Below are 14,354 nucleotides of genomic sequence, written 5' to 3'. Positions count from 1 at the left end.
AAAAGGGTATATAATATTCAAGGTGCACATTGGGTCATTCAGAATAACTTCACACACACCCGCTACTGTGTATTTCCAAGTCTAATTCTGGCACTAAACCCATACCTGTCACCCAGCGCCTAAATACTAGGCCTCAAATTTATATCCCGCTAAATCTGTCCCTAGTGCTGTAGCTGGGCGAGTTATTTAGTGTCCGTTCAAGCACATTTCTTGTTCTGGGTTGAAATACAATTCCCAATTTAGCAATTTCATAATTTAGTGGTTTCTGCTATATCAGAGCTATTTGAAATCTATCCCTAAAAGGGTATATAATATTCAAGGTGCACATTGGGTCATTCAGAATAACTTCACACACACCCGCTACTGTGTATTTCCAAGTCTAATTCTGGCACTAAACCCATACCTGTCACCCAGCGCCTAAATACTAGGCCTCAAATTTATATCCCGCTAAATCTGTCCCTAGTGCTGTAGCTGGGCGAGTTATTTAGTGTCCGTTCAAGCACATTTCTTGTTCTGGGTTGAAATACAATTCCCAATTTAGCAATTTCATAATTTAGTGGTTTCTGCTATATCAGAGCTATTTGAAATCTATCCCTAAAAGGGTATATAATATTCAAGGTGCACATTGGGTCATTCAGAATAACTTCACACACACCCGCTACTGTGTATTTCCAAGTCTAATTCTGGCACTAAACCCATACCTGTCACCCAGCGCCTAAATACTAGGCCTCAAATTTATATCCAGCTAAATCTGTCCCTAGTGCTGTAGCTGGGTGAGTTATTTAGTGTCCGTTCAAGCACATTTCTTGTTCTGGGTTGAAATACAATTCCCAATTTAGCAATTTCATAATTTAGTGGTTTCTGCTATATCAGAGCTATTTGAAATCTATCCCTAAAAGGGTATATAATATTCAAGGTGCACATTGGGTCATTCAGAATAACTTCACACACACCCGCTACTGTGTATTTCCAAGTCTAATTCTGGCACTAAACCCATACCTGTCACCCAGCGCCTAAATACTAGGCCTCAAATTTATATCCCGCTAAATCTGTCCTTAGTGCTGTAGCTGGGCGAGTTATTTAGTGTCCGTTCAAGCACATTTCTTGTTCTGGGTTGAAATACAATTCCCAATTTAGCAATTTCATAATTTAGTGGTTTCTGCTATATCAGAGCTATTTGAAATCTATCCCTAAAAGGGTATATAATATTCAAGGTGCACATTGGGTCATTCAGAATAACTTCACACACACCCGCTACTGTGTATTTCCAAGTCTAATTCTGGCACTAAACCCATACCTGTCACCCAGCGCCTAAATACTAGGCCTCAAATTTATATCCCGCTAAATCTGTCCCTAGTGCTGTAGCTGGGCGAGTTATTTAGTGTCCGTTCAAGCACATTTCTTGTTCTGGGTTGAAATACAATTCCCAATTTAGCAATTTCATAATTTAGTGGTTTCTGCTATATCAGAGCTATTTGAAATCTATCCCTAAAAGGGTATATAATATTCAAGGTGCACATAGGGTCATTCAGAATAACTTCACACACCCGCTACTGTGCATTTCCAAATCTAATTCTGTCACTAAACCCATACCTGTCACCCAGCGCCTAAATACTAGGCCTCAAATTTATATCCCGCTAAATCTCTCGTTACCGCTGTCCTGTTGTGGCTGGGAAAGTTATTTAGTGTCCGTCAAAGCACATTTTTTGTTCTGGGTTGAAATACAATTCCCAATTTAGCAATTTCATAATTTAGTCGTTTCTGCTATATCAGAGCTATTTGAAATCTATCCCTAAAAGGGTAGATCATATTGAAGGTGCACATAGGGTCATTCAGAATAACTTCACACACACGCTTCTGTGCATTTCCAAGTCTAATTCTGTCACTAAATCCATACCGGTCACCCAGCGCCTAAATACTAGGCCTCAAATTTATATCCCGCTGAATTTGAATACAATACATTGGGCCAAATAATATATTTGTTGTTGTGGTGAACCATAACAATGAGAAAAACATCTAGTAAGGGACGCGGACGTGGACATGGTCGTGGTGGTGTTAGTGGACCCTCTGGTGCTGGGAGAGGACGTGGCCGTTCTGCCACATCCACACGTCCTAGTGTACCAACTACCTCAGGTCCCAGTAGCCGCCAGAATTTACAGCGATATATGGTGGGGCCCAATGCCGTTCTAAGGATGGTAAGGCCTGAGCAGGTACAGGCATTAGTCAATTGGGTGGCCGACAGTGGATCCAGCACGTTCACATTATCTCCCACCCAGTCTTCTGCAGAAAGCGCACAGATGGCGCCTGAAAACCAACCCCATCAGTCTGTCACATCACCCCCATGCATACCAGGGAAACTGTCTCAGCCTCAAGTTATGCAGCAGTCTCTTATGCTGTTTGAAGACTCCGCTGGCAGGGTTTCCCAAGGGCATCCACCTAGCCCTTCCCCAGCGGTGAAAGACATAGAATGCACTGACGCACAACCACTTATGTTTCCTGATGATGAGGACATGGGAATACCACCTCAGCATGTCTCTGATGATGACGAAACACAGGTGCCAACTGCTGCGTCTTTCTGCAGTGTGCAGACTGAACAGGAGGTCAGGGATCAAGACTGGGTGGAAGACGATGCAGGGGACGATGAGGTCCTAGACCCCACATGGAATGAAGGTCGTGCCACTGACTTTCACAGTTCGGAGGAAGAGGCAGTGGTGAGACCGAGCCAACAGCGTAGCAAAAGAGGGAGCAGTGGGCAAAAGCAGAACACCCGCCGCCAAGAGACTCCGCCTGCTACTGACCGCCGCCATCTGGGACCGAGCACCCCAAAGGCAGCTTCAAGGAGTTCCCTGGCATGGCACTTCTTCAAACAATGTGCTGACGACAAGACCCGAGTGGTTTGCACGCTGTGCCATCAGAGCCTGAAGCGAGGCATTAACGTTCTGAACCTGAGCACAACCTGCATGACCAGGCACCTGCATGCAAAGCATGAACTGCAGTGGAGTAAACACCTTAAAACCAAGGAAGTCACTCAGGCTCCCCCTGCTACCTCTTCTGCTGCTGCCGCCTCGGCCTATTCTGCTGCTGCCGCCTCGGCCTCTTCCTCCGCCTCTGGAGGAACGTTGGCACCTGCCGCCCAGCAAACAGGGGATGTACCACCAACACCACCACCACCACCTCCGTCACCAAGCGTCTCAACCATGTCACACGCCAGCGTTCAGCTCTCCATCTCACAAACATTTGATAGAAAGCGTAAATTCCCACCTAGCCACCCTCGATCCCTGGCCCTGAATGCCAGCATTTCTAAACTACTGGCCTATGAAATGCTGTCATTTAGGCTGGTGGACACAGACAGCTTCAAACAGCTCATGTCGCTTGCTGTCCCACAGTATGTTGTTCCCAGCCGGCACTACTTCTCCAAGAGAGCCGTGCCTTCCCTGCACAACCAAGTATCCGATAAAATCAAGTGTGCACTGCGCAACGCCATCTGTGGCAAGGTCCACCTAACCACAGATACGTGGACCAGTAAGCACGGCCAGGGACGCTATATCTCCCTAACTGCACACTGGGTAAATGTAGTGGCAGCTGGGCCCCAGGCGGAGAGCTGTTTGGCGCACGTCCTTCCGCCGCCAAGGATCGCAGGGCAACATTCTTTGCCTCCTGTTGCCACCTCCTCCTTCTCGGCTTCCTCCTCCTCTTCTTCCACCTGCTCATCCAGTCAGCCACACACCTTCACCACCAACTTCAGCACAGCCCGGGGTAAACGTCAGCAGGCCATTCTGAAACTCATATGTTTGGGGGACAGGCCCCACACCGCACAGGAGTTGTGGCGGGGTATAGAACAACAGACCGACGAGTGGTTGCTGCCGGTGAGCCTCAAGCCCGGCCTGGTGGTGTGTGATAATGGGCGAAATCTCGTTGCAGCTCTGGGACTAGCCAATTTGACGCACATCCCTTGCTTGGCGCATGTGCTGAATTTGGTGGTGCAGAAGTTCATTCACAACTACCCCGACATGTCAGAGCTGCTGCATAAAGTGCGGGCCGTCTGTTCGCGCTTCCGGCGTTCACATCCTGCTGCTGCTCGCCTGTCTGCGCTACAGCGTAACTTCGGCCTTCCCGCTCACCGCCTCATATGCGACGTGCCCACCAGGTGGAACTCCACCTTGCACATGCTGGACAGACTGTGCGAGCAGCAGCAGGCCATAGTGGAGTTTCAGCTGCAGCACGCACGGGTCAGTCGCACTACAGAACAGCACCACTTCACCACCAATGACTGGGCCTCCATGCGAGACCTGTGTGCCCTGTTGCGCTGTTTCGAGTACTCCACCAACATGGCCAGTGGCGATGACACCGTTATCAGCGTTACAATACCACTTCTATGTCTCCTTGAGAAAACACTTAGGGCGATGATGGAAGAGGAGGTGGCCCAGGAGGAGGAGGAGGAGGAGGAAGAGGGGTCATTTTTAGCACTTTCAGGCCAGTCTCTTCGAAGTGACTCAGAGGGAGGTTTTTGGCAACAGCAGAGGCCAGGTACAAATGTGGCCAGCCAGGGCCCACTACTGGAGGACGAGGAGGACGAGGATGAGGAGGAGGTGGAGGAGGATGAGGATGAAGCATGGTCACAGCGGGGTGGCACCCAACGCAGCTCGGGTCCATCACTGGTGCGTGGCTGGGGGGAAAGGCAGGACGATGACGATACGCCTCCCACAGAGGACAGCTTGTCCTTACCCCTGGGCAGCCTGGCACACATGAGCGACTACATGCTGCAGTGCCTGCGCAACGACAGCAGAGTTGCCCACATTTTAACCTGTGCGGACTACTGGGTTGCCACCCTGCTGGATCCACGCTACAAAGACAATGTGCCCACCTTACTTCCTGCACTGGAGCGTGATAGGAAGATGCGCGAGTACAAGCGCACGTTGGTAGACGCGCTACTGAGAGCATTCCCAAATGTCACAGGGGAACAAGTGGAAGCCCAAGGCCAAGGCAGAGGAGGAGCAAGAGGTCGCCAAGGCAGCTGTGTCACGGCCAGCTCCTCTGAGGGCAGGGTTAGCATGGCAGAGATGTGGAAAACTTTTGTCAACACGCCACAGCTAACTGCACCACCACCTGATACGCAACGTGTTAGCAGGAGGCAACATTTCACTAACATGGTGGAACAGTACGTGTGCACAGCCCTCCACGTACTGACTGATGGTTCGGCCCCATTCAACTTCTGGGTCTCTAAATTGTCCACGTGGCCAGAGCTAGCCTTTTATGCCTTGGAGGTGCTGGCCTGCCCGGCAGCCAGCGTTTTGTCTGAACGTGTATTCAGCACGGCAGGGGGCGTCATTACAGACAAACGCAGCCGCCTGTCTACAGCCAATGTGGACAAGCTGACGTTCATAAAAATGAACCAGGCATGGATCCCACAGGACCTGTCCGTCCCTTGTCCAGATTAGACATTAACTACCTCCCCATAACCATATATTATTGGACTCCAGGGCACTTCCTCATTCAATCCTATTTTAATTTTCATTTTACCATTATATTGCGAGGCTACCCAAAGTTGAATGAACCTCTCCTCTGCCTGTGTGCTAGGCCTAAATATATGCCAATGGACTGTTGCAGTGGTGGGTGACGTGAAGCCTCATTCTCTGCTATGACATGCAGACTAATTCTCTGCTGACATGAAGACAGATTCTCTGTTACGGGACCTCCCTCCTCTGCCTGGGTGCTGGGCCTAAATATATGCCAATGGACTGTTGCAGTGGTGGGTGACGTGAAGCCTGATTCTCTGCTATGACATGCAGACTAATTCTCTGCTGACATGAAGACAGATTCTCTGTTACGGGACCTCTCTCCTCTGCCTGTGTGTGTGCTGGGCCTAAATATATGCCAATGGACTGTTGCAGTGGTGGCTGACGTGAAGCCTCATTCTCTGCTATGACATGCAGACTAATTCTCTGCTGACATGAAGCCAGATTGTCTGTTACGGGACCTCTCTCCTCTGCCTGTGTGTGTGCTGGGCCTAAATATATGCCAATGGACTGTTGCAGTGGTGGCTGACGTGAAGCCTCATTCTCTGCTATGACATGCAGACTAATTTTCTGCTGACATGAAGACAGATTCTCTGTTACGGGACCTCTCTCCTCTGCCTGTGTGTGTGCTGGGCCTAAATATATGCCAATGGACTGTTGCAGTGGTGGCTGACGTGAAGCCTCATTCTCTGCTATGACATGCAGACTAATTCTCTGCTGACATGAAGACAGATTCTCTGTTACGGGACCTCCCTCCTCTGCCTGGGTGCTGGGCCTAAATATATGCCAATGGACTGTTGCAGTGGTGGCTGACGTGAAGCCTCATTCTCTGCTATGACATGCAGACTAATTCTCTGCTGACATGAAGACAGATTCTCTGTTACGGGACCTCCCTCCTCTGCCTGGGTGCTGGGCCTAAATATATGCCAATGGACTGTTGCAGTGGTGGGTGACGTGAAGCCTGATTCTCTGCTATGACATGCAGACTAATTCTCTGCTGACATGAAGACAGATTCTCTGTTACGGGACCTCTCTCCTCTGCCTGTGTGTGTGCTGGGCCTAAATATATGCCAATGGACTGTTGCAGTGGTGGCTGACGTGAAGCCTCATTCTCTGCTATGACATGCAGACTAATTCTCTGCTGACATGAAGCCAGATTGTCTGTTACGGGACCTCTCTCCTCTGCCTGTGTGTGTGCTGGGCCTAAATATATGCCAATGGACTGTTGCAGTGGTGGCTGACGTGAAGCCTCATTCTCTGCTATGACATGCAGACTAATTCTCTGCTGACATGAAGACAGATTCTCTGTTACGGGACCTCTCTCCTCTGCCTGTGTGTGTGCTGGGCCTAAATATATGCCAATGGACTGTTGCAGTGGTGGCTGACGTGAAGCCTCATTCTCTGCTATGACATGCAGACTAATTCTCTGCTGACATGAAGACAGATTCTCTGTTACGGGACCTCCCTCCTCTGCCTGGGTGCTGGGCCTAAATATATGCCAATGGACTGTTGCAGTGGTGGCTGACGTGAAGCCTCATTCTCTGCTATGACATGCAGACTAATTCTCTGCTGACATGAAGACAGATTCTCTGTTACGGGACCTCCCTCCTCTGCCTGGGTGCTGGGCCTAAATATATGCCAATGGACTGTTGCAGTGGTGGGTGACGTGAAGCCTCATTCTCTGCTATGACATGCAGACTGATTCTCTGCTGACATGAAGCCAGATTGTCTGTTACGGGACCTCCCTCCTCTGCCTGGGTGCTGGGCCTAAATATATGCCAATGGACTGTTGCAGTGGTGGCTGACGTGAAGCCTCATTCTCTGCTATGACATGCAGACTAATTCTCTGCTGACATGAAGACAGATTCTCTGTTACGGGACCTCCCTCCTCTGCCTGGGTGCTGGGCCTAAATATATGCCAATGGACTGTTGCAGTGGTGGCTGATGTGAAGCCTCATTCTCTGCTATGACATGCAGACTAATTCTCTGCTGACATGAAGACAGATTCTCTGTTACGGGACCTCCCTCCTCTGCCTGGGTGCTGGGCCTAAATATATGCCAATGGACTGTTGCAGTGGTGGGTGACGTGAAGCCTCATTCTCTGCTATGACATGCAGACTGATTCTCTGCTGACATGAAGCCAGATTGTCTGTTACGGGACCTCTCTCCTCTGCCTGTGTGCTAGGCCTAAATATATGCCAATGGACTGTTGCAGTGGTGGCTGACGTGAAGCCTCATTCTCTGCTATGACATGCAGACTGATTCTCTGCTGACATGAAGCCAGATCGTCTGTTACGGGACCTCTCTGCTCTGCCTGTGTGCTAGGCCTAAATATATGCCAATGGACTGTTGCAGTGGTGGGTGACGTGAAGCCTCATTCTCTGCTATGACATGCAGACTGATTCTCTGCTGTCATGAAGCCAGATTGTCTGTTACGGGACCTCTCTGCTCTGCCTGTGTGCTAGGCCTAAATATATGCCAATGGACTGTTGCAGTGGTGGGTGACGTGAAGCCTCATTCTCTGCTATGACATGCAGACTGATTCTCTGCTGACATGAAGCCAGATTGTCTGTTACGGGACCTCTCTCCTCTGCCTGTGTGCTAGGCCTAAATATATGCCAATGGACTGTTGCAGTGGTGGCTGACGTGAAGCCTCATTCTCTGCTATGACATGCAGACTAATTCTCTGCTGACATGAAGCCAGATTGTCTGTTACGGGACCTCTCTCCTCTGCCTGGGTGCTGGGCCTAAATTTATGACAATGGACTGTTGCAGTGGTGGCTGACGTGAAGCCTGATTCTCTGCTATGACATGCAGACTGATTCTCTGCTGACATGAAGCCAGATCCTCTGTTACGGGACCTCTCTCCTCTGCCTGTGTGTGTGCTGGGCCTAAATATATGCCAATGGACTGTTGCAGTGGTGGCTGACGTGAAGCCTCATTCTCTGCTATGACATGCAGACTGATTCTCTGCTGACATGAAGCCAGATTCTCTGTTACGGGACCTCTCTCCTCTGCCTGTGTGTGTGCTGGGCCTAAATATATGCCAATGGACTGTTGCAGTGGTGGCTGACGTGAAGCCTCATTCTCTGCTATGACATGCAGACTAATTCTCTGCTGACATGAAGACAGATTCTCTGTTACGGGACCTCCCTCCTCTGCCTGGGTGCTGGGCCTAAATATATGCCAATGGACTGTTGCAGTGGTGGCTGACGTGAAGCCTCATTCTCTGCTATGACATGCAGACTAATTCTCTGCTGACATGAAGACAGATTCTCTGTTACGGGACCTCTCTCCTCTGCCTGGGTGCCGGGGCCTAAATATCTGAGAATGGACTGTTCCAGTGGTGGGTGACGGGAAGCCAGATTCTCTGCTATGGAACCTCTCTCCAATTGATTTTGGTTAATTTTTATTTATTTAATTTTTATTTTAATTCATTTCCCTATCCACATTTGTTTGCAGGGGATTTACCTACATGTTGCTGCCTTTTGCAGCCCTCTAGCTCTTTCCTGGGCTGTTTTACAGCCTTTTTAGTGCCGAAAAGTTCGGGTCCCCATTGACTTCAATGGGGTTCGGGTTCGGGACGAAGTTCGGATCGGGTTCGGATCCCGAACCCGAACATTTCCGGGATGTTCGGCCGAACTTCTCGAACCCGAACATCCAGGTGTTCGCTCAACTCTACCTAGGATATTTGTTCAATAATAGTACTTATTACAGGATTCCATGTGTCCTTGAACCCTTAATGCATAAGCACTTACATGTATGTCATCATGCTTAGGGAGCTGTATAGAGCAAGTATGCAAGCTGAGATCACTCCATACCTGGTGGGATCTGGCTGTATAATACAGCCAGCACCTGTCTGCAATGACAAGGATCAGCAGTGATGCCCCAACCCAGTTATGTAACCCCTAAAATGCCTCTGTCAATAGCATCTGTGGGGTTAGGCAGAGGGAGGGGGCTCCCTCTGCCTTCCAATTGGAGATCCCACGGCTAAATCGCAGGGCTCTTATCAATTACTATGATAGCCTGGGGCCTTCTGAAGGTTTCCAGGCTTATCGTGGTTAACTGTCTGTACAGCGTTGGTCAAGGCTCAGCAAGCCGTGTCTCAGAATCCCATAGACCTCAATAGCATTTTATTAAGATGTATGGGACAAGCAATCAAAAGATCATATGTTCCAGTCTCCGAAGGGGGCTAAAAGTTATTGTAGAAAAACAAAACATAAAAATATTAAAAAAAATTCAAATCATCCATTTTGCCAATTTTAAATGTAAAAATAAACAATTAAAAAAATAACAAGTATTTCTGCATCCCAAAATGCCTAAGCCATACAGTTCTCACCGTAAAAAAAATAAATCCTGATACAGCTCTGTAGATGGAACATTTAGATTTTTTCCAAATGTTTAGTAAAACAAAATAAAAACTATATAAATTTGGTATTGCCATAATTGTATTAACCCACAGAATAAGGACCTCATGTCATTTTCAGCACATAGTAAATGTCTTCATATGAAAACCCAGAAAAAATCAATTTCACCCCACTAAGATTTTTTCTTCCTGTTTTCCAATACAAGGCATGGTAAATTAAATGGCTATGTAAATAGAATATTTAAAAAGCTATGACTCTTGGAATGTGGAGAGGAAAAATAAAAAATGGGCTAGTCCTTAAGGGGTTAATGGAGTTATCTACCTGATGCAAGTGGTTAAGCACTCAGACCACTAGAAGAAAGAAAGTTTTCTGACAGAAAAATTGGAAATTTTGTTGCCATGGACCATAGTCAGGACCTCCGTGGCCTAACTCATTCCACAACATCTGTGCCAGAAAACCGCCGCATGTTACACCAGAAGTCTACTCCAGCTCCTGTCTGGAGTAGATTTCATGTCTGGTTGTCCAACATACTACACAAGTATTAATTGATTGTCCCATAAGTATTGTACCACATCTGCTGTTGTTTCCATCTTTTGGAGGAATGGCAAAATAAGGCCTCTTTCACACGGGCGTCATGTTTTTTGCCCGGATAAGAGGCGGGTGCGTTGCGGGAAAATGCGCAATTTTTCCGCGCAAGTGCAAAACATTGTCATGCGTTTTGCACTCGCGTGAGAAAAATCGCGCATGTTTGGTACCCAAACCCGAACTTCTTCACAGAAGTTCGGGCTTGGGATTGATGTTCTGAAGATTGTATTATTTTCCCTTATAACATGGTTATAAGGGAAAATAATAGCATTCTGAATACAGAATGCTTAGTATAATAGTGCTGGAAGGGTTAAAAATAATAAAAAAGTTAACTCACCTTCTCCTCTTGTTAGCGTAGATCCCGGTCTGTTCTTTAGCTGTGGACTGAATGACCTGAGGTGATGTCAGATCACATGCTCCAATCACATGGTCCATCACCATGGTGATGGAGCATGTGATCTGACGTCATCAAAGGTCCTTCAGCCCACAGCTAAAGAACAGACCGGCCTCTACCCGAACAAGAGGAGAAGGTGAGTTAACTTTTTTATTATTTTTAACCCTTCCAGCACTATTATACTAAGCATTCTGTATTCAGAATGCTATTATTTTCCCTTATAACCATGTTATAAGGGAAAATAATACAGTGAATAGACTGTCACCTAGAACCCATGCGTGAAAATCGCACCGCATCCGCACTTGCTTGCGGATGCATGCGATTTTCATGCAAACCCCATTCATTTCTATAGGGCCTGCGTTACGTGAAAAACGCACAAAGAGGAGCATGCTGCGATTTTCACGCAACGCATAAGTGATGCGTGAAAATCACCGCTCGTGTGCACAGCCCCATAGAAATGAATGGGTCAGGATTCAGTGCGGGTGCAATGCGTTCACCGCACGCATCGCACCCGCACGGAAAACTCGCCCGTGTGAAAGGGGCCTTAGTTCTACTCACCTGTACCTCACAGGGAAAATATTGATCACAGCCTGACTAGTATGTAAGGGGTCAATATGTTTATAACCATTCTTTATTTAGTTGCCTTTTTTTTTACATGTAAGAGTCTATTCACACGTCCACAATTTCGTTCCGCATTTTGCGGAACAGAATTGCGGACCCATTCATTTCTATGGGGCCACACGATGTGCGGCCCGGCCCTGGAAATGCAGACCCGCACTTCCAAGTCCGCATTTCCTATTCTTGTCCGCAATTGCGGACAAGAATAGGCATAGTCTATTAGTGCCGGCAATGTGCGTTCCGCAAAATGCGGAACGCACATTGCCGCTGTGCGTGTTTTGCGGATCTGTGGATCCGTGGATCCGCAAAACACGCTACGGACGTGTGAATAAAGCCTTATGGAACGTTCTGCCCATTGTGGTGCCCAAACTGCTTTAGGAAGAACAGTGCTGAGATGTCATAGTGAAAATCTGTATTCCACGCAGATAATAAGAATCTAACAGAACGAGCCGGATTCTAATAACCTATTATCACTGACACATTATAGAGCTCTGCAATTATGACCCTGTACTAATTGGTACTTATACACACACCAATGAAGATTGACACTAGCTAACCTTATCATGGAGACCTGCTAGGCTATAACTGTCTAATAAAATGCAACTACAATTAACTCCTTACTGTCAATAGGCTTGACATTTTCCCCTTCAGTTTATATCTTACTACTGTAAAACAGAGGTCATTTGCTCATAATTGCTTGTCTTTTTAATGTAATCTAAGTGGTTCCACTTAATTTAGGGTATTATGATAATGATTTCACATGGCTGGTATAAATAGTAGAGCTGGTACTGTGGACCAAAGAACCATGTGCTCTTTATGCCATTCTTAACACTTCTTCCTGAGCTGGAGGTTGTTTAGCACTGCTAATGATTATTCTTAAGGGTGACTATTACCTATTATCATTATATATTATTTTGCAGTCAAATAATTTGATAGAACAGGCCTCATAAATGTAATGATTAAAGTGCCATGCACAATAACCCAGCACATGTTCACTGCAAAGGGTAAATTATTGTAATATGGTAATATTTCGCAAGTAAAATATTTAGGATCTTGGTTCATCCCCTTAGGTTGGCAGGAAATGGACCTAGGTCCGCTTCCTAGTTAAAGAGTAGTGAGAGTTGAGTTGAGGAAGAGAGGGAATATACTTGTGCAAGTTCCTCAGAACTAGAACCCAGCTCAGAGAATGTTCAACTCTGAGACCATCTACAGACAAGAGAGCCTTAGCTACACAAAAATGCTTCACAGAAAGATATATGAGAATCTAAAAGGCTGTCCATTGGAGTCAGTCAGAAAGGTATTGTTCATGTTTATGGCAGAGAGGGATCATTACTAGCACACCCTTCAATACTTTCAGATGGTTTGGCCATCTGTATCTTAAATCTGTACCCCTCAGCCCCGGAAATACATTTTTATCAGACCTCATTGCCTGTAAAGTTGTGTAGAGAGACAGATAGAAGTACTACAACCCCCATCATTTCTGCTATCCATACGTTGATGTTGGGAAAGGACTGCACTATAATCTGCTTCTGCCTTATTACTGTTCAATGTAGGACTACTCCTTTTCTGCAAATTTGTAAAAAGAGACTTATTTATTGACATAAACTAGGCTGGTTACTGACTTCTCCATCATCTGCTGGTCACTTCATCCACACTCCTGACTTAAACCCTGTCACACTATAGGAAAAAGCTCCAGCCTCTCTGGTGGCTGGTATAGTGGGAGTGCGCATAGGCACACAAGTGCAAGAGCTCATGTCCTGGCCACCTAGTGCAATGGTGGCCGTAACCCCTGGAAATGAATAGTGTATAATGCAATGGAAAAAATTAATTAAGCCAGCAAAGGAAGCAATATGGACAATGATAATACATTAGTAAGAGCCTATTATTAAATTTGTCTACATAATATATACCATTTGCCGTAGTGAGACAACCCCTTTAAGAGTGACAATATGTGGATTCACACCTATTTCCTAAAACTGACTGAAATATACATATTTTCTCTGTGTAGAATTGTTGAATGTGTATAGTATATCAATATTTATCAGTGATGATAACAAGTCAGTTACTCACTTACTCAAATAAACTGTGTGTAACTGTTTTTAAACTAACATACACTGTAGTCCCGCAGTATTTAAAGCACAGCATGAGGATTGTGTTAGCATCCCCTGGGAAGTTGGGAAACGTGACGCTACATTATTGCCTAGCCACTGCCGCATATGACCTCTATAGAAATAAAATACAATTTATGTCCTGGAACATCATTGCTGCTTTCCTTTTGTTCGTCATTAGTAGCCATACTGCCAATTCCAACATATCCAAGTGTATATACGAAAAAAACATAACTTCTTATGTCCACCAATTTTTACCACTAAATAGTGCAGACTAATAGCAATATCTAGTACCAATTATGTCTGCTCTTTGTGTTTTAGAAGATAAGAGCAATTTTAATGAGGAAAACTCTGGTCTTCTAACAGCTGGAAACATTAACATCTAGCAGTACACAAGAGGTTTGTAAATGCACAAAACAATCGTAAAGAAGGACGTTGAAGAATAAAACTAGGCTAAGAATAACTCCTCACAGTGGGATCAATATACTCAGCACATCAAATAGGGTAGATAGGAGGCAGGTCAGTGTTTAACTTGCCAATAGGTGTGAGCTTATAAGACAAGATCATAAAATAAACACATGACATTACTGGAAATTACCCCTACCAGAATAGCACGGTTTATACGTCAGATGGAAAGGTTACAGAAGGTGAGCAAAAAACTGAAGACAGAAGTCATTTCTTGAGGATTGTTTGTTACTCTCTCCAACACACGCATCCTATAATTCCAAACATAATCACCAACAGGGACACACTGAAAATCACACTA

The 14,354-nt window shown here is 46.2% G+C and overlaps 1 protein-coding gene across 1 annotated transcript in view; it reads left to right on the top strand.

The window, feature by feature from the left end:
• The window catches only part of CSMD2 (CUB and Sushi multiple domains 2), a 1,088,526-nt gene that overhangs the window by 846,926 nt on the left and 227,246 nt on the right, over positions 1–14,354 (top strand). The gene's annotated exons all lie outside the window — the stretch shown is intronic.

Source organism: Bufo gargarizans, chromosome 3 (genome assembly GCF_014858855.1).
Source record: "Bufo gargarizans isolate SCDJY-AF-19 chromosome 3, ASM1485885v1, whole genome shotgun sequence".
NCBI lineage: Eukaryota > Metazoa > Chordata > Amphibia > Anura > Bufonidae > Bufo > Bufo gargarizans.
The sequence above is the reverse complement of the archived record's forward strand: the minus strand, read 5'-3'. Positions and strand labels throughout refer to the sequence as shown.